General features: G+C 45.9%; 1 protein-coding gene across 2 annotated transcripts in view; it reads right to left on the bottom strand.

Annotated features, from left to right (window-relative positions):
- Positions 1–20,767, bottom strand: part of zmiz1a (zinc finger, MIZ-type containing 1a) — a 95,285-nt gene extending 74,518 nt beyond the window's left edge. For both annotated transcript variants that reach the window (XM_068721658.1, XM_068721643.1), the window contains exon 1: positions 20,614–20,767. The gene's annotated coding sequence lies outside the window, so the exon portion shown is untranslated. The remainder of the gene's footprint in view (positions 1–20,613) is intronic.
- Between the last annotated feature and the right edge of the window lie 319 nt (positions 20,768–21,086).

Consider the following 21,086-nt stretch of genomic DNA (forward strand, 5'->3'; position numbering starts at 1 on the left):
ATGGTGTTGAGAGCAACACAGCACAAAGCAATGTGTTCCTTAATAATGTGGTGAATATTGCAGTGAAAAGCTGAGTGCTTCGTACTAGCTTCTGCAGACTCCAGCTTTTTTATTTTTTTTTTCTGTCAGAAGTGTGAACTCTTTCATCCCGGATATAAGAGGCTGCAGTAAAATCCTCAAAGAAACTAATCGTGTTAAATGAGGTTTGTGTCTGTATCCATGACTTCTGAGTGTTTCTGTGTGTGTGTGTGTGTGTGTGTGTGTGTGTGTGTGTGTGTGTGTGTGTGTGTGTGTGTGTGTGTGTGTGTGTGTGTGTGTGTGTGTGTGGGGGGGGACTAAAAACTTCTGTCACCTTTGAATCTAAACTCTGTGTCAACTCTCCACTCAAGCCACTTGTCTCCTGTTTCGTAACCGTGCTAGGTATTACTCTCTTAACACTTCAATCCTGGGTAATCGTATCTGATGATGTGGCTGTTCATTGGCGGAGATAAACCAATTTTCTGCACAAAGCCCTTTAAAGTGATTCAAATGCTGGATACGACAAAGCCCAAGTTTTCCTGTTGAAAGCCCTTAACACCGCAACGTTTACTTTAGCTTCCTGGGGGGAATCCTAGTCTCAAGCGGCTGCTCAACTCATACAGACACTCACTCAGACAAGGACACACACACACACACACACACACACACACACACACACACACACACACACACCTTATCATCCAAGGCTGAGGAAGCAGAGGAGCTATAAAAGCCAACCTCATCTCCTTAAAACAGGCGGGGCTGTCCCTGGGCATCTTAACACAACTCATCAACTGTTAAACCAGAGAGAGAGGCAGAGCAGTAAAAAATCAATGCCACCCCCCCCCCCCCACCCACCCCCCGACACGGCAAACAGCAGTCATTGATGTCAGGCGGAAGAGGAAAGTGCGGGAATTCGCGGGGCAGCGTCTAGAGAGGTAAGGAGAGGCGAACAAGAGGCAGGGAAGGAAGGAAGGAGAAAGTCCATGTTAAGCTAAAAGCGGTAAGCTAATATATGGAATTGATTACCTCTATGCAAATAGAAGAACTCTAAAGACCAGAGATTGCAATTTAAAGCAGCGGAGTCTCTGTAATCGATTGGTGCCGTGAGTGAGAGAAGCCATTTCCCCCCTAGCCACGATAAAACACTTTACTGTGAGCTGTCAGATACTTATCAGGAGGAAATTAGCAGAGGAATACCATTTTCCCAAAACAAACAGGTCAAGTGTTTCTCCTCCTCAAGTGGTCTCTCCCTCTCCTCCACTGCCGCTCTGATATCATCATCTGTTATTTCGTCCTGTTTAAATGCCAACGCCGAGGAGACAAGAGGCCGTGTTTCATTCAAACAGATCATTCGTAATAAAAAAAAGAAGCCCATGCAGGCTGGCCGCCCGGTGAAGATGAGGTCTCCGGTTCACCTCAGCTCCCGGGGAGCCAAACCCCCGAGCTCTGCCAGCGGCCGCACGTAACACTCTGACGCAAGTCCCTCCCCAATCTCAGAGCCAGATCTCACCAAAACAATATTTGCGTATTTTTGGCCTGCAGTGTGTGTTCCCAGTTGAAAAAGAGGAGGAAAAACAAAAAAGAAAGAGAGAAAACGCTCATGGAACGGAGCACAAAGAGATGTCGACGCAGGCAGCAGCCCACACAAGACAGCCGTGTTGGAGAGAGGGAAGAGGGCGGCTCGGCGTCAACATCAACACCGGCTCTGCAGTCATCGCTCAGCAGGTAATTATGATAACAACGTGTTCCCTAGGCAGCTTCTCTCTGATTTAGTTTCCAAGCACTTACCCTTCCTAAAATCTCCTCCCGATAACATCTGATATGATTACAAAGTCAAGATCCTTTTCAAGGAGCGCCCACTTATGTGCCTCTAATTTGTGTATAGTAACTCTCCCTCTTGTGACTGCTCAACGACGCTGCTCATCTCATTGTGTCCGCTTAGTTAAAACGTTGCACTGTTGCAACAGTTTTGGAAAATGCCACGACATAAATGAACCTCACCTACCCAGCACCATCTGGTATTGAGCGCTCCACCGCCTGCTATTACCTTCAATTGTAAACACAGCCGTGCCACATGGGGGAATACATCATTTCATTGTCTGTTATCATCCAGTGTTAACAGTGGGGAGTTTGGCCCCGAGTGGAGTCGGCGTAGTTGACCCTGTGATTACCTCCGCGATGAGGCATTTTCCTTGGCCGTCATTGCAGCCGACCCCCTTAAACAGCCAGCGCTGCTCGACAACCTCAGCGGCAACAAGGCTAGGCTGTTGACATACTGGAGACATTTAAGATAATCCCGGAGATGTCTCCGTGTTTTCCAAGATTACATCTTCAAAGAGGGGAGCGCGGGCCGGCAGCCTCTACTTGAAAGGGAGAGAGAGATGCGGAGGGCTCTTGTTCTGAAGGAGGGAGGGGGGGGGTGGAATAGCTCAAGAATGCAATCATGGTTTTGGAGTGGAAGAAGGCCTGTCGTGGCTAGCTAAAGCTGGCGGGCGGTGGAGCGGAATCAGACCGGAGAGAAAACACACCTGTTGGACGGGACAAAACAGAAGGGAGGTAAAGAAAGGACTCTCACCTGTGTGACCCGACAAAGGCTGTAAATCACACGGTTCATCTGCGGGCCCAGCCCTGCCTTTTATAATGCCGGCTACACTGTCACGCTGAGGTTGAAGGCTCAGGTTCACATCACAGAACGAGTGACATCAGCTTCCAGTATCATTACTTTGTTGATATATCATTTTCTTAAGAAAAGTCTTTCTATGAATGTCTTGTGTTTTGCTTTTTTTTTGCCACAGAAAACAGATTGTTTCCAAAATACTTTTAAGTGTTTCCTTAAAAGTACATGAACTTCTGAAAATCTGTGCTTTCTGGGAACACTTCTTGTCACATGACAGAGAGAGCCACGTGGCAGGGCTTTTGTAATACTTTTTCACAAAAATGGCACACATGTTCTCTCTTTGATGCTTATTCTGTGTTAAGTATAGTCAATCACACAATATAGATGTATTGAATTGACATTGATCTCTCTGGCAGGCCTTCCAACTTTGTGAAAGTCCATCACCAAATATCTTGAGTACTCCTCCTTTAACTACGTTTCTGTTGTTTGTCATTACAGTGCAGATGCCAAACTTTGAGAAAGGAAAATGTGAAATGCACGCTAGTATAAGCAGGTGTGGAGAGAAAAGCTTTTGACAACAGTGTGGACTTTGTCGTGTGTGTGACGATGAGTTAGACTTATTAATCCCCGAGGGAAGATCTGTCCTCTGCATGTGACCCACCCTGACTATTTAGGACTTCCTGTCCTGTGGGTGCTGTAACAAGTGATCATGACTTGACTCCGCAGAGCCTCCGGGTGATTCTCCCCCACAGTGATGCCGTTTACGTACTGCAGCATCACTAAGCGTCAGACACTCGCATGGCATCCGTGAGCTGCTGCGTGGCTACTATAAATTTTCCCACATGATACAGCCATTAGAGATGCTTAATGGAATTTGACACACACAAATTGCTCAGGAAGTATTGAATAAAAGCAAGAAATTATGACTCATATCTGCAACAAATGTCAGCAGTGACGTCCTCTGTGGCTGTGAGCGTCTCTTAATGACTCATGGAAGTGTTCGCAAACGTGGCTCTGACGGACATGGAAATCACTCAGCAGCCTTTCAATGCCGCTGACCGGGATTGCAAGAACATTGGTGCTAATTATAGGATGTGAGTATTTTGACTCAGAACACGGAGAACTGTGAAGAACACAGAAGTAATAATAGCATATTCCTACTACAGCAAGCGGAAGGAAAAATGTCCTTTCTGCTCAGTCCACTGACTCGGGAACATCATCACTGAGTCAACGAGTGAGGTCTGTCTATTATCAGCTGCACATACGTGTACGCGCCATGAGAAGGTAAAAAAAAAAACACCCAGACAAAGAGGTACAAGTCACACAACCAGCAGGAGGGTATTTTGGAGCGGATGAAGAAGAGACTACATTGTAGGAAAACAAATATGTCATGAGCGGGAGGCCTGGACTGAGGAGACGAACCGGTTCAATCATAATCGAGTCTCACAGAAAGGAAGTTGCTTTAGAATGAGCGCCAACAAACAGCAGACAAAGCAGCATTAGGTACAGCGTGGTTCCTCTGAGCGAGCTCTGCGGTGGGCCCCTCCTCCGTCCCTCCAGCCTCACTGGCCACGGTTGAAAAATGAATGCAGCAAACTGACAACACTTAGGGCCTCCCTCTCACTCTCTCTCTCTCTCCCCTCCCCATGTACCAAACAGGATCAATTACCAAAGCAGGGCTCCACTCAGTAGCGCTAAAGAAACAAGAGGCACTCTCCATCACTGCTGTGTGTGTGTGTGTGTGTGTGTGTGTGTGTGTGTGTGTGTGTGTGTGTGTGTGTGTGTGTGTGTGTGTGTGCGCACACGCGCAAGTGTGTGTGGGGTTCAGGCAGGCTTATGATGAGCAGAGAGAGGAGGAGGAGGTGGTAATAGTCTGTTTGCTTCTCTCTAATGACAGCGGCAGAGTGGATTAGTGAGCCTCCTAACCCATCAGCATCACTCCTCCCAGTAAGTGACAGAGCATGTAAATAACCAGTTGTGGCCAGTAGCAGGAAGAAAGAAAAGAGGGCGACAGGGAGGCTTATAAACCAGCAACGTCTAAATGTGCGTTTTGTGAGAGTGAGTGCATATGTGTGTGTGTGTGTGTGTGTGTGTGTGTGTGTGTGTGTGTGTGCGCCTTCATTTGTATGCAGGTGCAGACTTCGAAGGAGTTCCATTTCTACAACATCAGCCAAGTTATTCAAATGCAGCACATCTGACTGGAGAGGATAACATAAAGAAAGGCATCAGCAGAAATGGCAGCAGGCAGTAATCCCCCGGCCAGGCCACTTGTGTTTGTCGCGCAGGCAGGCAGGCAGGCACAGCGCTGTCAGTGGCAGCAGCACCAACACAGGCCTTATCAGTGGCAGCCATGGGACTCTTCTAATAACCCTGCTGATGCTCTGCGCTGCGAGGACGGACAGGGAGACGGACAAACGGACAGACAGGTTTCACTTCCTGCTTAAAGAAAGAGAGCCTGAGCGGCAGGTATTAGCCTGTGGCTACTGTGTGTGTGTGTGTGTGTGTGTGTGTGTGTGTGTGTGTGTGTGTGTGTGTGTGGACTCTGGGTGCTCATTTATTCATTTTGTAGCGTTTAATGTTCAGGCAGCTCTGTACATGCTGTCACATCTCAATGCACTCCAGTGTTGACCATACCATCTATTAACCCCCTTCCACACGCACGCACGCACGCACGCACGCGCACACACACACACACACACACACACACACGCACACGCACACGCACACACACACACACACACACACACACACACACACACACACACACACACTTTGCATTGATGACAGCGTTGTCTAAACTCGAGCATGCTGGCGCTGCAGCCTCCAGTAGCAGCGCATCTGACTCCAGCATCATTATCACCATTCAAAAAGGTCAAGCGCAGTGCTTCCAGCCTCTTCTTTGTGATTTATGCCTTTTGTGCTATTACCTCTGTTCGCATTAATCTCCATCTGTAAATCTAATCACAGCGCCTCACCATCGCGGTGGCTCCCGGTGCTCTCGGGAAAGAAGCCGCGGCCGACGGGGAAGCAGCTTATGTAAATACGCGGCTGTTGACGCGAGATGGGCAGCGTGCGGTGGCCTCGCTGCTGTGACGCAACATATCAGACAGATAAGAACGGTCATCGCTTTATCGTTGCTTCTTTTTTATTTATCTCCCTTCTTTACATCCTTTCATCTCCTGATATACAGCTTCATATCTCCAGGAGCGTTTGTCTCAGCTCATCTATAAGAGACTGAGGTTGTTGCTACTGAAAGGGGACGAAAGAAATGCAGACGCAGCGCTGCAGGACTCAATTTGTAGTCAATGAATAACTTGAATATTGACACCGGTAAATGAGGGTGTCACTCAGAGCGGCATTGTCGAATGAAAACGCTTCCATTCCTTCTGCACTCATGTGAGCCAATAATCATTTACCTCAGAAAGGCCCCACAACCAACTGAAGCGCCATGAAAACCTCTACTCTCGCGTGCCTTGATAACAGCCTCGGAGCACTTTGAGCAGAGTGGCCCGACGCAACACAACCGTATAATCACTTAATCAGAGTCTCCTGTGTGGAAAGTACAGCGGTGCTTTGTGAGAGAACTCCCTTCTGCAAGGGCTGATGGGAAACCTCGGCGATGACACGGGGAGGAAGCCTGCTTGGCCCGTCAAGCTCGTCTTGATGCAGCTCAAAAATCGGCACTCGGCTCCGGGAGAAAGCTCTCCTGCTGCACTGACACGCACTCACACGCTGGCTGACACGACTCTCCAGCATCACTTCAGATATCCACTCGGTCCCTCAAACATCGTACTCCACACATGTGCCGCGTGAGAGGGACTTCAGCATGGATGGCGTGTGTCTCAAGATGAGCGTAGAAGAGCACCTGAGGCTGCAGGAAAGATGAAGTGTAAATGTTGTATTAAGTGTGTTTGTAAGTCACAGTGTACATCACATTGTTGGGATTTTCTGTGCGGCTTCAAATTACTTAAACGTAGCCAAGCTATTTTCCGTCCTATTTTCATTTGATTAATAAAACATAAACACATGTATCAATGGGAATTATATAAATGATGTCTAAGAAGCCGTTCCTTTGATGACAACAGCTAACAAACAAGCTGATGCTAATTGTTGCAATCTGTTGCAAGCATCGCCTTTAAAAATGCACAACATGCAAGCCCCTGGATGAGGAGAGCTTTAAGAAATCAATACAAAGCCCTGATTCCTTTGACAGATATTATCAACTCAAGATTTCCAAGATGGTGTCTTGATATTTTTTATGTGCCACCAAAAATGCAAGGAGAGAGCTTTTAATAATTGATGGTGCTGGAGCAGGGAGATTTTTAACCGCTCTCCTCCTGTTATCAATCATTAATGGAGTTTCCATCAAAAACACTTCAACCCCTCAAGTATCAAATCTCTCTTGAAGGTGGAGGGCCCACATTCAAACATCCCACTTAATCAAAGGGCACACAATGTGCTCTCCCCTCCTCTCATTTTCCGCTGGCGCAAATTAGGATAATAACGGCACAAATTGCAAAATTGTTCGCCGGCGTAAGTGTAAAAGTAGGCATTTTAGCGAAGGTCTTCTTGTGAGTGATGAGGGTTAATGGGAAAATTCTAAATGTTTAAATCACAGGGAGGGGGGAAACAGCCTGCCGACCGGCATCTTTACTTTCTTTCTTTCTCTCTCTGCCTTGTATATGCAGAGCTGGTTAAAGCTCCATCTCTCCATCTGGCTCTCCGCTCTGCTCTGTAGAGCTGCGAGGCCTGCCTGGTCAAAGTCATACAGGACGCGATGTGCATCAGCGACACTCACAAAGAGCCTTTACACTGATGCTACCCTTTAAAAACAAACCACAAGGTTGCACACAGTGCTGCATGGGCACGTGAAGCTGCACACACACACACACACACACACACACACACACACACACACACACACACACACACACACACACCAGAGTCAGCTAGAGTTTACCAACTTTAAGGGATCAGCCAAGATCCTTCTACCTCATAGTCCACCACCCAGCTGGGGTTACATTGTGTAAAATGTACCGCTTGTATCACTGCAGCATCTGCTCCGACAGTCCCACAGCCTCAGACGCCCCCGTGCACGTCCTACACACACACACACACACACCAGACTACATGAGCGCCGCAGCTAAGTGATAGCAGAAATGATAGAGTATTCCTAATTACCCACCAAGATGGTTTTGACATTGTTCTGTGTGCCAGTGATCAGTGTCGTGGCGCGGCGCCAGCGGCGTCTCGGCCCCGTTTGATTTGTAGCTTGCAGCTGAGTAGCGGGTGGTTCACCCGGAGAGCTGCAGTGTGTACTCTCTTCCACTTTCTCTCCCTCCATATCCCCTTCAGCAACCCCCCCCCCTTCACTCACACTGTCCTGTTTCGCTGGCCCGACCTTGCCTGTCATCAGTATAAAACACCTTTTCCAGGCTGCTGCATAACATGCACACAGACAGGACACTAAGAGGATTCTTCTAGTTTGAAGAGTTATGGTGCAAAAGTCAGCGGGATGCATCTGGATTTAAGACTTTTATATAAAGAGAGAGACATGCTGCTTACATATAGGGCTGGAATGATCTGTTGCTTAATGGTCCGACAGAAAAGTTTTGACAAGACACTTTAATGATCAAGTAATTAACACGCAACACGACTAAGAGTTTACAGCCACGCAAGCAGCTCTTTGAGGCTGTGAAGCACAGCAGTGCACAGGAGTGCTTTGAGCTAAATGCTAATGTCAGCAGGCTGACAATGCTAATATGCTGAAGTTTAGCATGTTCGATTACCAGGTTTACAGTCTTAGTTTAGCATGCTAGTATGCCGAGGTTTTGCGATTCAGCACACAACACAAAGGGGCTGATGAGAATGTCAGTTTTGCAGATATTGGTCATAAACCACAGTATAACAAATTGAAACCTGATGATGACGATACAGGAGATCATCCAAGATATTGCAATTCATCCTGAAGACACAAGAGCATCTGTACAAAATTTCCGGGAAATTCATCCCGTAGTTGTTGAAATATTACAATCTGGACCAAAGTGGTGGACTGTCGGACTGGCTTCCCTAAAAATGGAAAACATTTGCTTGTTCTAACTTCTCAAATATGAGAATTTGCTGGTTTTCTCTGTTTTCATATCGTTAAAATACAAGATCTTTTGTTTTAATTGTAGAATACAATTGCTAGTTGGAGCCAGTAAGAACCTATAGAAGCTATAAAGGTATATTTGTTTGAGCTACTGTGTAGTCACTGGTGTAATAAAATACATTATGACAGTGTAAAATAAGATATATCAAGATGAACGGGGTGTTATTGAGCACAACGCTATTAAAGACTGATTAATACAGTGTAAGCACAGTGTAGGCACAGTGTGAGCCCTGGCTGTGGTACTGTAAGTGAGCAGAATGCATGCACAGAGCCAGCCAGCTAATATTTACTTAATGAACGTTATCTGAAATCTGCAGCGTTCAGTTTTTATACTATCTTTAAAGTGTACTTTGGCCGCGGGTTTGTATGGTCATATGAGCTGTTATAAACTTAAACCAGCGCAGCAGTGCTACTGAAGGGCTACACAGTGAATATGTACAGTATATTAACTGTAGAGTATAACCTCTTTGTTGTGACCTATATGTAAACATCTATTTTCGATTCGACTGTTCTTTGCACTTGAGAGAGCATTTACATTCAGATCGTGATGGGCTTGGGCTCCTGCCAACTAAGTGTCACAGGTCAATTATCTTTCAAAAGATAACAGCTGTGTCTGTCATTTATCTAATCTGGGCCTGATTTCCATCTCATGGATTTATACTAAGTAAACAAGATGTTAAGATATTGGTTTTGAAAGGAGCGAGGCGTCCTAAAGGGGACTAATCTGCTCATTACACACGCTTGCCTTTTACTTTGTGACTCTACTGACTCACATGAGATGAGCTGAATCAAAGCAGATTCAGATTCAGTGACTCAGGAGCTTTGTAAAATATTCCTAAGGCTTTGAGTTAATCAAATGGGTCAACTGCTTTATCTTAAAGGACCATACCGGTGGTTTTGTAGCATGGTTTAAGACCCCTGAATCGCTGCCCAGATCTGGGATGTCTTTCAGCCATTGAAAGGTGTTGTGCTCATTAACTGCAGCAAACAACGAAGCCAATCAGAGCTTTGAATTAAGAATGGGGATGTCATCTTACTGTGCCACAGTTAGACAAATAGTGACTAGTCAGATTATAAGGCTAGAGGTTTTGCATGTTGAGCCCCTGAACTACAAGACATCCTAAAGATTATCCACCAACCATTTTTAAAAGCACACCACATATTTAAATTTGCTGTGAGGTACTTTTAACTGGTTATGAAACTGGTTATGTCTCAATTCCATACTGATGCCTCTGTATGGTCTACATAGGTAAATGAGACCATCAGCAAGAAGATTGGCTTAATAATCTGGTGTCAAAATTCCTCGTGGTAGCTTTAAAATGGATGTTGTGGCCTTAAGTTTTTTTTGTCAAAGTTGCTGTGTACAACTGACCCTCTGCTAAGTCCCGCCCTTGAACGCAGACTGGCCAATCACAGCGTAGCTTTGGCGAGCTCTAACCAGGGTCCGACAACTATCCCACTTCGTTTCATCGTCTCTCATGCAAAAGTTTCAGATTTAACTTTCAGGCTGGTTTTAACATTAGCAGAGTACGTTAGCGCATCATTAACTAGCGTTAGCGCTTATATGCTACACTAGCTACTGAAGGTACACCAAATGTACACACATGAATTTATTCAGTGAGTGAAGTTTGTAACAGTGTGGGCCCCATGGTAGCAGCGAGGGGTGGGGCTTTGTGAAGGCTCAGTTGTGTGGTATCTTAGTTGCAAACTGAAACTATTTTCTAAACTCTTTAACATCTGAGAGCTGACATGTCGAATGCTGAAATATTTTGCACTGACAAGCTGTGTTGTCAGATAGTCAAATCTGAATGGCAAGTGAGTAAACATGGATGTGAATTTAGTTGTTTCCTGCTTTAAAAAAAGTTGGTCTCAAATCTCAGATGTTGTAACATCTTCAATACACCAGGATGAGTTATTACTCTCTGCTGTCAACTGCATCAGCATGTTCAGATAACATAACTTAAGGGCAACATAATACTGCGTGTAGTGTGATGAATTAGCCATCTCAAACAAGTTCCGAGTCTCTGCTACTAAAAGTTAATTATTTTCTGATATGAACAGAAACAAATGGCAGTCTAGAAGGTAGGATACCCATCTGAAAACGTCGAAAATACAGCGCATTAGATTTGTAGCTAATGGAATACAACATGCAAAAACACCATCTTAAACATTTCCCATTTGCCCTGAGCATTTACCAGTCTTGTCACTTGGCATGAACTTGCCTGTTTTGAGGCAAAAGCTGCCACTGCAACACAAATAAATGTCAAAACACTGAGCGGGATCAATACACAGCCATTAATCTCTCGAGAAGGTATGCAACGCATCAAACTTGGCAGACGCCGTGTACGTCAATCCACGGTTACACTCTTTCTAACACAACCGAACAGCCGCAATTAACACCCTTTTATTCCTCCTGTCATTGGTTTTGTCATTAACGGGGCTGCCCCCAGGCACAAAGATCCAGTGTAACTGTCAGAATCCTCCTTTCAGATCATCTGCACATCATTGTGGCTGATGAACAGCCTGATAAAACCGACGTTTCGCTCTGCTCTCTGCACCTACGAGTGCGAGAAAGAGCTTCATCAGGGAAAGACGTGGGACACTGCCAGCCCCAATGTAAATTTTAATGACAGAGACGGAGAAATGTAGAGACACGGGAAGACCAAAAACACAAGAGAGGGTCTCGGATCGTCTCCCACAGTATATCTGGACGGGCGGGTTGCTACTCTTCATGACCCCGATGCTTCGAGTCACAGATCAGATCAGGGACACGGTGCGGCAGATGTCTTCCCTGGCGCTCTGTTCCAGGCATGAGTGCTGCTGGCACACACACCAAAGAACAAGGGGGGAGGGGGAGCAAAAGGGGCGAGAACAGGGTGGGCACAGAGGAGAAGATGGACGGCGTGAAAAAGGAGGGCGGCGAGGAGAAGTTTGCACTCGGAAAATCAGCGCAGACTTCATCAGCTGGACGTGATCCGCTCTGTCGTGTTTCCGTCAGACGGCAACCAGTTTGGTCAGGAAGTGACACTACAAGTTTAGACATACCTCAAGCTGGGACTCTCTCCCTGACTGACCTGAGGGGGGAGAGAGACCTCACATGCACTTTATCACCATTAGTGCTCTTTTTTTTCTTTTTTTTTAAACAAGCCCTGTGTACAGTAGAAAGGCTGATGAAACTAAAGAGAGTTCAGGAGCCATTGATGTTTCCACACAGAACTCAACATATGACCTCTTCCACTCTTCTTTTGCTTTGAGGAGCAACACGCAAAAAAAAAAAGGAAGATGAGAAGAGAGCTAATTATAGCCTCATAGCAGGATGGCCAGAAACAAAACTTGATTATCATCATCGTCAAGAAGGCACAAAGGAAACCTGCCGCCTCCCCTCTTCCACCACAATCCAATAGAGAGGCTTTTAGCCTTCGTAATGATTTACAAAGTGACAAGTCAAACAGATTTACTGTGACAGCCTGAAAGGGACCAGCACGAACACCATCATTGCTCACGTGACCAGACCTCCAAGCCCTTCTCCTATTCCCCTTTCCTCTGCCACCCCCCCCCCCCATTTCAGGGGACAGCGAAGAATGAGGCTGGCTCAATAGGGCGGGCAACAAGGCTATTCAATTCCCCCCCTCGCTCAACACGAGCCCCCTTCACACGAGAGAGGGAAAAGCTCTGCTTTGTGGAAGTTATTTACTTAAAGCGACAGCCCACCAGATAAGGATCTGGTCACGGAAAACTTGTGGCGCGGAAGTAAACGGAGATACCTTTGTACAATTCTAACACTATTACCCGAGGTTTATCAAACTTAATGAGCCGTGGATGTGAAGGGAAATCGTCAGCTTTGCGGCTGACAACATTTTCTGCAGCAGCCTTGGCTCCTCCAGTGGCCATGAAACACTATTAAAAACACGTAATAATCTGCAAAGGAGCATCATTAAAAACACTATTATCATTACTTTTTAAATAAAGAAAGTGCTTTTTCTGCTTGTGTTTTTTCATCCATATTCATAAGAAGTTATTTTTTTGTGCCCTGAGTGACAGGCTTTACATTTGACTTTAATTTCCGTAGCACCGAAATATGGAGCAAATTTATGTTTGAGTAGCATCAGTCCCTCCAGGCCACCATCCCCCCCCCCCTTTCATTTTTTTTCTGGAAGGTGAAAAACACCTTGGCTGTCTGGAGCTTTGAAAACAGAGCCACCCTTTAAACCATCAGAGCTGGCAGCAGAGAGATGTGTGCGGAGAATTCTCAAGGAGCAGAGACCCTCGGGCTACGCAGATTCAGTTTCCCCCTTTCTGGCTTCCAAAAACAAAGGAATTCCAGAGAAAATCAGGGCAGGACCTCACCCCGAGCCACCACTGCTGCTGCTACCCCCACCTCCTTGTCTCTCTTTCTCTCTCTCACACACACACACACACACACACACACACACACACACACACACACACACACACAGCACAGCACAGCAAAGGTGCTTTCATTCAACTATCAATAAGACACACCTCTCTTGTTATACAATCATGTTGATTTGACATCCGGGGGGGGGGGTTCTCTATTCAGACTGAAGCCACACATATTGAGTAACAGCCCCCCCCCAAATATGAGTCGGAGATGAAACGTGTGATGTCCTCACGTGTATCTTTAACAATGTCAACACAAGCCGTTCAGCGTCTACTGAGGAGCCAAGTTAAGGTTACAGGACGGCTGTGAAAACAATATGGCCGATATGTGCACTAACTGCATTGTATGCTGCTGCTGTATGTATGTGATGGTTAGTTGTTGGGATAGAAGCAGACACGGAGGAGCTCAAAACAGGTACCATTACTTCTTTCTACCGAATGTATCACTTTGAAAATTGACTCGATTGACTAATTTTCAAAAGAAAAGAAAAACAATTTTTTTTTTTTACATAATTGTTTCAACATAAACGTTCTCATTGAGTGTTACAAGTATTACACATATTGAGGTTTATGTTTTCAATTAAAACAACACTAAAAGACCAAAGCCATGCTAGCTGCACCGTGAGGCTGCACTTTGAGCTAAATGCTAACGTCAGCATGCTAACATGCTCACAATCACACTGTTTATACTGTGTTTGCCATCTCACTGAGGCTGATAGGAATATAATTAGTTATGATGGTATTTGGTCATACACCAAAGTATTGGACTGATTAAAATTTTGACCTGGTGTTTGGCGCTTCATGAAAAGTCAGGGAATCACCAAAAGGATTACAATTTAACTTGATGGGGGCTTTAACGTGTGCAGCTAATTCCATGGCAAACCACCAACAGTTGTTAGGACATTTATGTCAAAACCAAAACCTCATGGTAGCTTGAGAAGAAAAGCCAGAAAAGCACCAACGTCTTTGGGGGTTCATCATCTGGGAACTATGAATGTCTGTACACTATTTCATGGCAATCCATCTCATAGTTGATGAGATATGAATCAAAGTGATTCAGCACGATTCAACGAAAAATGTTGGGGCGAGTTAGACATATTTTCAAGACAGACCATCCCTCTTCTTGTCACTAAGACATTAAACAGTTTTTGGAAGTGCAAAAATAAACGGAGCGTCAGCTTTGGATCTGATGAAATCCACGGCCTCTCCCTCACCTCGCGTTCCTCACTCATATTTTGGAAATTTCTATAAAATGTAAAGAATGCTAGATATACATAAACATCTTCTAAAAAACATAAGTTAAAGTAAATATATTTGTTAGTTATAAATACCTAATAAATGTAATGATCAGTTTTTATATGATCTTAAATGTGTAAAATCAAACACACTTACTTTTTCCCCCTCTAGTGCACATGTTTGAATAGCAACCCAGAATCCTTTAAAAAAATCATAAAACACAAGGACCCTTGCTGTTTTGTCAATAATGTTTGCCAGATAATTAAAGAGCCCTGGGAGACAATGATAAACATTGTTTAGAGGCTGATCCCTGGCAAGCTCCAAGCAGTGTATCATTGCTGTCTCCGGAATACACACGATTAGCCCGCTCTCATTACTGATATGATAAATGGCGTCTTCCACCGCGGCTTTGCTTTGCTGGGAGGACGTTCTTGTAACAGGGGGAGATTAGGAAAAAAAAGTGGTGAAACACATTGCCCCTGTAATAGACCGCGGAATAACGAGGGAGATGGGTTATCTGCGGTGCGATCGCAGATAATGTTTGTGATATTTGCAAAGTCAGGGTCCGCGGCCAGTTATAGTACTTTCTACCATACATTATAAATTGCTGAGATTGCCGTTTAATAAAGTGGACTTCCTTATTTGTTTCGCTCGTCATCACCTCCCTATACTGCCTTCCTGTGACGTTAGTGCTGTGTCTCTCATTGCTGTTGGTGTCTCCACACAGAGGTTTAAAATATGCCCCTTTATCTGAGCCGCCCAGGCGGGAAAATGAAAGGGATGTCAGTCCTTAGAACCCTGGGAAAGCGTTTGACCAAAGTGTCAAAACTGGGCTGGGGGGGGGGGGGGGACACACAGCACAAAGTAATAGACTTTTTTCTGTCACTAAGAAATGTTGAAAAACTGTAAGTAGGGCAGTGGAGCTCAAGATTATTTGTCAATATGATTTGAGGGGCTCTTCATAACGACCACAGCTTCATTGACAGACAGGAAAATCAACAACTAGTATGGAGACCTTCCTCCCTGCCTAAAAAACTGAAACCTCATCTTCAAAACTATCTTATTTTATCATACTCTGCAAAGACAAATGAAAGCTTCTATTCAATATCCACCACCTTTCAGCCTTTGCACTCCAATGCATGTGAAAGAATTAGTGTTGTGCGAGTGCAGATATTACACGGCTCCTTCTCCGCCTCATAACCGACATCACGGGCGAAGAATAAAGGCCGTCCCTCTGCATTAGTAAATCCTAGTTAATTTACTTTGTCAGAAAACAAGGAAGTATGCATCCCCGGAGGCCATGTTGGAGACAATTCGACCGCCTTCAGAGAATCTCTGCCATCACTCTCCATCTCCCACGCAACCTCGACCAGAAAAATCAACACTGCCGCAACACTCGTGGAGAAAAAAAGAGACTGTTTATAGCACAAATGATATTATAAACACAGCATGTGGCGTATTATCTTTAGAAAAAAAGATTCACTGCGGGCTATGAGCGACATGCTTCATAAAAAGGGGTACGTAAAACAAATTCACATTGTCTGAACAACTATTCAGGATGCATTGCTCTTGTTTGAAAAACATAACAGGTTTTTTGTTTTTTTTTAACTTATTGACTCAACACAGCAGGTACAGCTCTTTTGCTGGACTGGTTCGTCTAATACCTGGCACGGACTCAAACGCTGTGGCGAGCTGCATGAGGAGCGAGCCGGAGCCGGAGCACATGTCCCGAGCGGTGCTTGTCTGGCGAGATGAACCCACGCGGGACGCCGTGTAAGGTGCGAAGACCTTCTCGGAGGTAAGCATGCAGCCGGATTTACCGGCGTGTGCTCCGGTATCAGGAGGGACGAGGCAAACACAGCAGATCAGTGGTGAAAACCGTAAACCCACTGACCCAGCATGAAGAGGGAGAGGGGACTAATTAGTGACTGTACTTACAACTCAAAAGGAGAGGCAGAGAGAGAGAGAGACGAGGAGAAAGGAGGGAGGGGGGGAAGCACACTTAACACACAACACACACACACACACACACAGAGAGAGCGAGAGCGCAGTTTGAGGATGAGGACAATGAGTTTGTTTAGCTTAAACAGGATTTACAAGCCAAACAGACACACGCCAACGCCACTCACTCAGACACATACTATCTCTTTTTCTTCTCTTTTGCTACCGTTTTCTCTGTCTCTGCCTCGACAACACAGAGCTGAGACAGACTCTGTGAGGATTTCATCAGCAGTAAAAAAAAAAAAAAAAAAAAAGAAGAAGTGAGGGTAATTGCTTGCGATGGTGAGAAGTCTTGAGTGCAGGCGGCAGCAGTGGGCGAATGGATTGATGGATAGAGGGAACATTTTGTTCCTCCTGTGCGGGCTCCCGACTCTCATATTGTTCCCGGTGAGGGCCGGGGTGTCATTTATGATTCAAGGGCCCCGGCCCGTCTCGACGGACGGGAACGAGACATCGGCCATTGTGACGTCCCCTGCACTCGTTTCTCAAAGAACATCAAATCAAACATGCATGAGGCGGTGACGGGGGTGGACCAGCAACTTCTCTCTTCACTGTCTCCCTCTCTCTGCACTCCGTTTTGCTCTCTTGTCTCCCAAAAAAAAAAAAAAAGCACTTAGAGGACTGCGTTATCCCTGATGTTGGGAGCGCTCAAGGTTGAAGTGACGGCTCTTCGGAAGCAGGAGTTAAGTTGATGTTTTGTCTGCATTATACCACTTAAACAGATATCTGTCAACAGCACGACGAGCAAAGACACATAATAAGTCCAACGCAAAAATATAGAGAAAGAGTAAGAAAGAGTTCTTGAAGAACACCTGAATGCAGCACAGCCACAGCTACAGATTTCTACACTTTGTCACCACACAACGCTGTTCACTGCTACTTCTAAGGCTGAATGCCTTGCTCAAAGACTGCTTCACAAAGTCAGGAGTTTACTCCAACCAGCCACAAGCCCAGCCACAGTGCAAGGTTTGCAGCTTGAAGGACGGCGGTGACAGGCACGTGGCATTGAGGTCTTCTTACCCCAGCGGTGGCCCACTTTTGGCTCTCTATACCAAACTGATGTCATCACTGTCCCGTCAGTTACATCTGCTGGTGTGCTTCATGTTCTCTTTATTAGTTACACTGCCATTACCAGACTTTAGCTTTTAGTTAGAATTACAACAAGGTTTAGGAAGTAGTTAAGGGTCTGAAAACTCAGCTCAAACTGAGCATTTCAGGCTGTAACTCCCTCTAAGCCCATATTCTGATAAATCAGTCTGTAAAATGCTCTGAGGCAACACAGGTTTTTCCTTATTAAAAGACCAAAATAGGCACCTTGAAAACAAAAGGCTCAGTCTCGATGAAAAGTACCGCCAAGTGGCACCACAAGTGAGACAGAGAGAGAGAGAGAGAGAGAGAGAGAGAGAGAGAGAGAGAGAGAGACAAAAGGCCGACTTCTGCTCGGGACATGAGTGGGTGGGTTTGGGGTTTGATGGCAACACACCGGCCTACGAAGAATCTATGTCAAGTGAACCCAGCAGCAAGTATTTCACAGCACTCCTCGAACCGACACGGTGAAATGTCGGGCTGTCAAAACATTGATTAGCGTTCCCTGGGTTTGCAGCACTTATCGGGCCACAGCTGTGCCGAACACACGGTAAACAGCAGCAAAAAGGCGGTGCGACTTGGTAAATTGCTGAGTAACAAAAAAAGCGAAATACTCTGACACGAGTAATTAGTAGTTTTTCCTGTAGATACTTCTAATCAGTATTAGTTCGGCAGCTTCACAGAAGTGCAAAGATAGGGAGTAAGTACTGTAATGCTCTCTGTGAGCGATCACCCTGAGAGTTTTGGAGAATAGCCGCAGGCGTTTAAAATAGATATTTTGAATTTCAATATTTTACGGCCATGTTGGTCAATACTGAAGAGTAATCTCTTTATTCGGCCTCACTGTTCGGTTTAGGGAACAAACACGCCGTTGCACGTAAACATACATCTTCTTCCTCATGTTGAGCTGCAACTTGTAGCGCTGCCAGTGCCATGTGTCGTCTTTCTGTGTCCGTTCACAAATTAGCTGTGTTCCCCGGCACATTTCCGGTATCATTATAGCGCAGAGAGCATGGACAATCCAGTCCCAGTGTGCATGCTTGCGTTTGCACCCACCCGGCACTTTTCTTAAACAGTCCAAATTTGATTTCAATGTGAGTCTACTGGAGCCTTTAGCCTTGTTTAGGGAATCAGACACTCTTCTGTCTTGTCTCACAGCCTGGCTGGCTGCAGAGAGGCCCCAGGAGGGACAACAGAAGGAAAGACAACTCACACATACATACACACACACACACACACACACACACACACACACACAAACGCACACACTTCCAAGTTCCAAACAGTTACAGATGGCATTAATTTGTTGACCTCTTTCTTTCACAATTCATCAGGTAACCCACTCTGAACGAGCGTGCCTCCTCTTCATGCTTTACTGAGATGACTTAATGCTGCTTTGGTTCGTCAGAAGAAGAAAAAAAAAAAGAAAGTCAAACAGCACTAATTAATGTGCTGCGGCTGACAAGTGTTGCTGCTGAAACAATTTCATTACATCACCGATTTAAATTACCAAGGAGGGGAGACACTGGAGGGTGCACCCATCCAAAAATGTGTTTACGCGCTCTCTTAGACCGACATACAGGGGAGTGGACACAATAACATGAACACCTGCAATCCAATGCAATACTCCAGCAACAAATACTGACTGCAGTAAACCTAAAAATGTTTTTAAGTTGGGAACGTGTCAGAATTCTTAGGAAACGGGCCTTTTAGGTGCTTTACCGCGGGGTAGTGACAGCAGGCCTTACATCCGCTTGTTATCTGACCTGCATTATGATAACAGGATAGCAGCACAGTCAGAGAGATATGGTTGGTCACAGATAGGGAAAAACGCTCCATAACAGCAGCAGCAGCAACTGATTTGCTCCCAATCACAGTTCCCTTTAACTTCAGCACCTCACTAAGAAGGATGAAGGCTCTATTTCCCCAAAAAGTTTAGCTGTCCCGTGGCAGGGTGCAATGAAAGAGCGGCGGCCTCCTCCTCCATGCCCCCCCCCCCCCTATGCTGCGCTCTGCCCCGGTTGGCCTCACATCCAGATGGGAGGAATTTTTACGGGGAGGGTCCGCCAAAAACTTGAGGCTGAAGGCTGCGCTGAGTCAAGCAGCTCATCCACACTCTCCTGCAGAGGGACTGAAAGACATGTGGTACTGCTGCTGGCCTCCATCAGGGATTCAGATAGCTCCATGTCAAGGAGAAGAAACCATGTGTGTGGACTAATGGGGGGGGGGGGGGGGTGCAGTGAAGGTTGCAGTGCATGCAAATGAATGAAAACAGGGAACATTGAGATTACAGTCACACCTGAGCGTTGTATCCACAGTGCATGCAATCAATCGTGAGCGTAAAACCATGCCTCGGCTCACTAGAGAGCCCACTTGAGTCCCGGGGAGGGCCCCCTGAGGGTCCCAATGACCTCACATTTGGGAGCCCACTGATCTTTTGAATGACCGCTGAGAGGATCCAATCAAACGAAATCAGTATTATCAGCGTGCAGGTCGAGGTAGTACATGTTGCATTACATGGTGCTTTAGCATCAGCACACATAGCAGAGCAACAGAAGGACGCGACTGTTAATTGCATTACAACAGGTAGCCGATAATATCCTTGAAGGGAGTCAACAAGCCCACTCACACTACTCACTGCTAGCTAAGTGACATGCACTCTCAGTTTAGCATCAAGCGATCCATCAGCTGATCCACCGAGACGAGACATTCACCCACACACACTCACACAGCTGCAATCAACCGAGTTACTAGCACATTCCTATCTAGTGTCCACAGAAAGAAACGCATGCACCTATCGTGAAATAATCCTGCAGACACATTGACTGATTCGCTCCCCGGCGCAACTCGTTTTACACACGGCAGAAAACAAGCGATGTAGCGGCGCACACACGCCTGGATGTAACGCCAAGGTGGACGCGCTCCGCTGCTGCTCACGCAACCCAGAATCTGCCCCCCTTTGACACGAGTTCATCAGCGGAGAGGTTTTTCTAGGAGGTCACCCTATTGTTAGCAGGTAGTATCCGCAAAAAACCCGCACACACATTCAAACCTCGCTTTGCAACAAACACAATACAAAATAACCAGGCGCGAAACTTACTCTGAGCTCGGACCTCAGTGGCAAAATCCGCGTATTGTTTCTCCAAAACCTCGTGTTTACGGTGCTCCTCTCTCCCTCTCTCTCTCTCTCGCGCTCCCTCCACTTCACAAAAGACGACGCGAGAGCCCCGGAGACGGTGTGAGTGACTGACTGAATCAACTACCGTAGAGCACGGCAAGTTGAAGTGTCAGATTACACTGGCTATTCAGTTACCAGAGAGAGAGCGAGAGCCGTGCTCGGCGGTCGGTAAGAAAATGCGACCTAGATTTTCCGCGGAAGGACACCGAGTGTAAAGGTGTAAGTACACTCTTAATGTAGCCGCCAAACAGCACGCTTCACACTGGAGCGGACTGCAGCTCAGGGCTCTGGCTATTGTCTGGTTCTGTGTAGCTTCAATACAACACTGCCTTGTGTAATCAAAGCAGTGAGGTTAGCTATTAGTTAATTCAACAATGTTTTCTATTGGTTAATAC

The sequence above is a fragment of the Cebidichthys violaceus genome, unplaced genomic scaffold (assembly GCF_023349555.1).
Source record: "Cebidichthys violaceus isolate CVI_PGR_0920_01 unplaced genomic scaffold, fCebVio1.0.p SCAF_10, whole genome shotgun sequence".
In the NCBI taxonomy this organism is placed as follows: Eukaryota; Metazoa; Chordata; class Actinopteri; order Perciformes; family Stichaeidae; genus Cebidichthys; species Cebidichthys violaceus.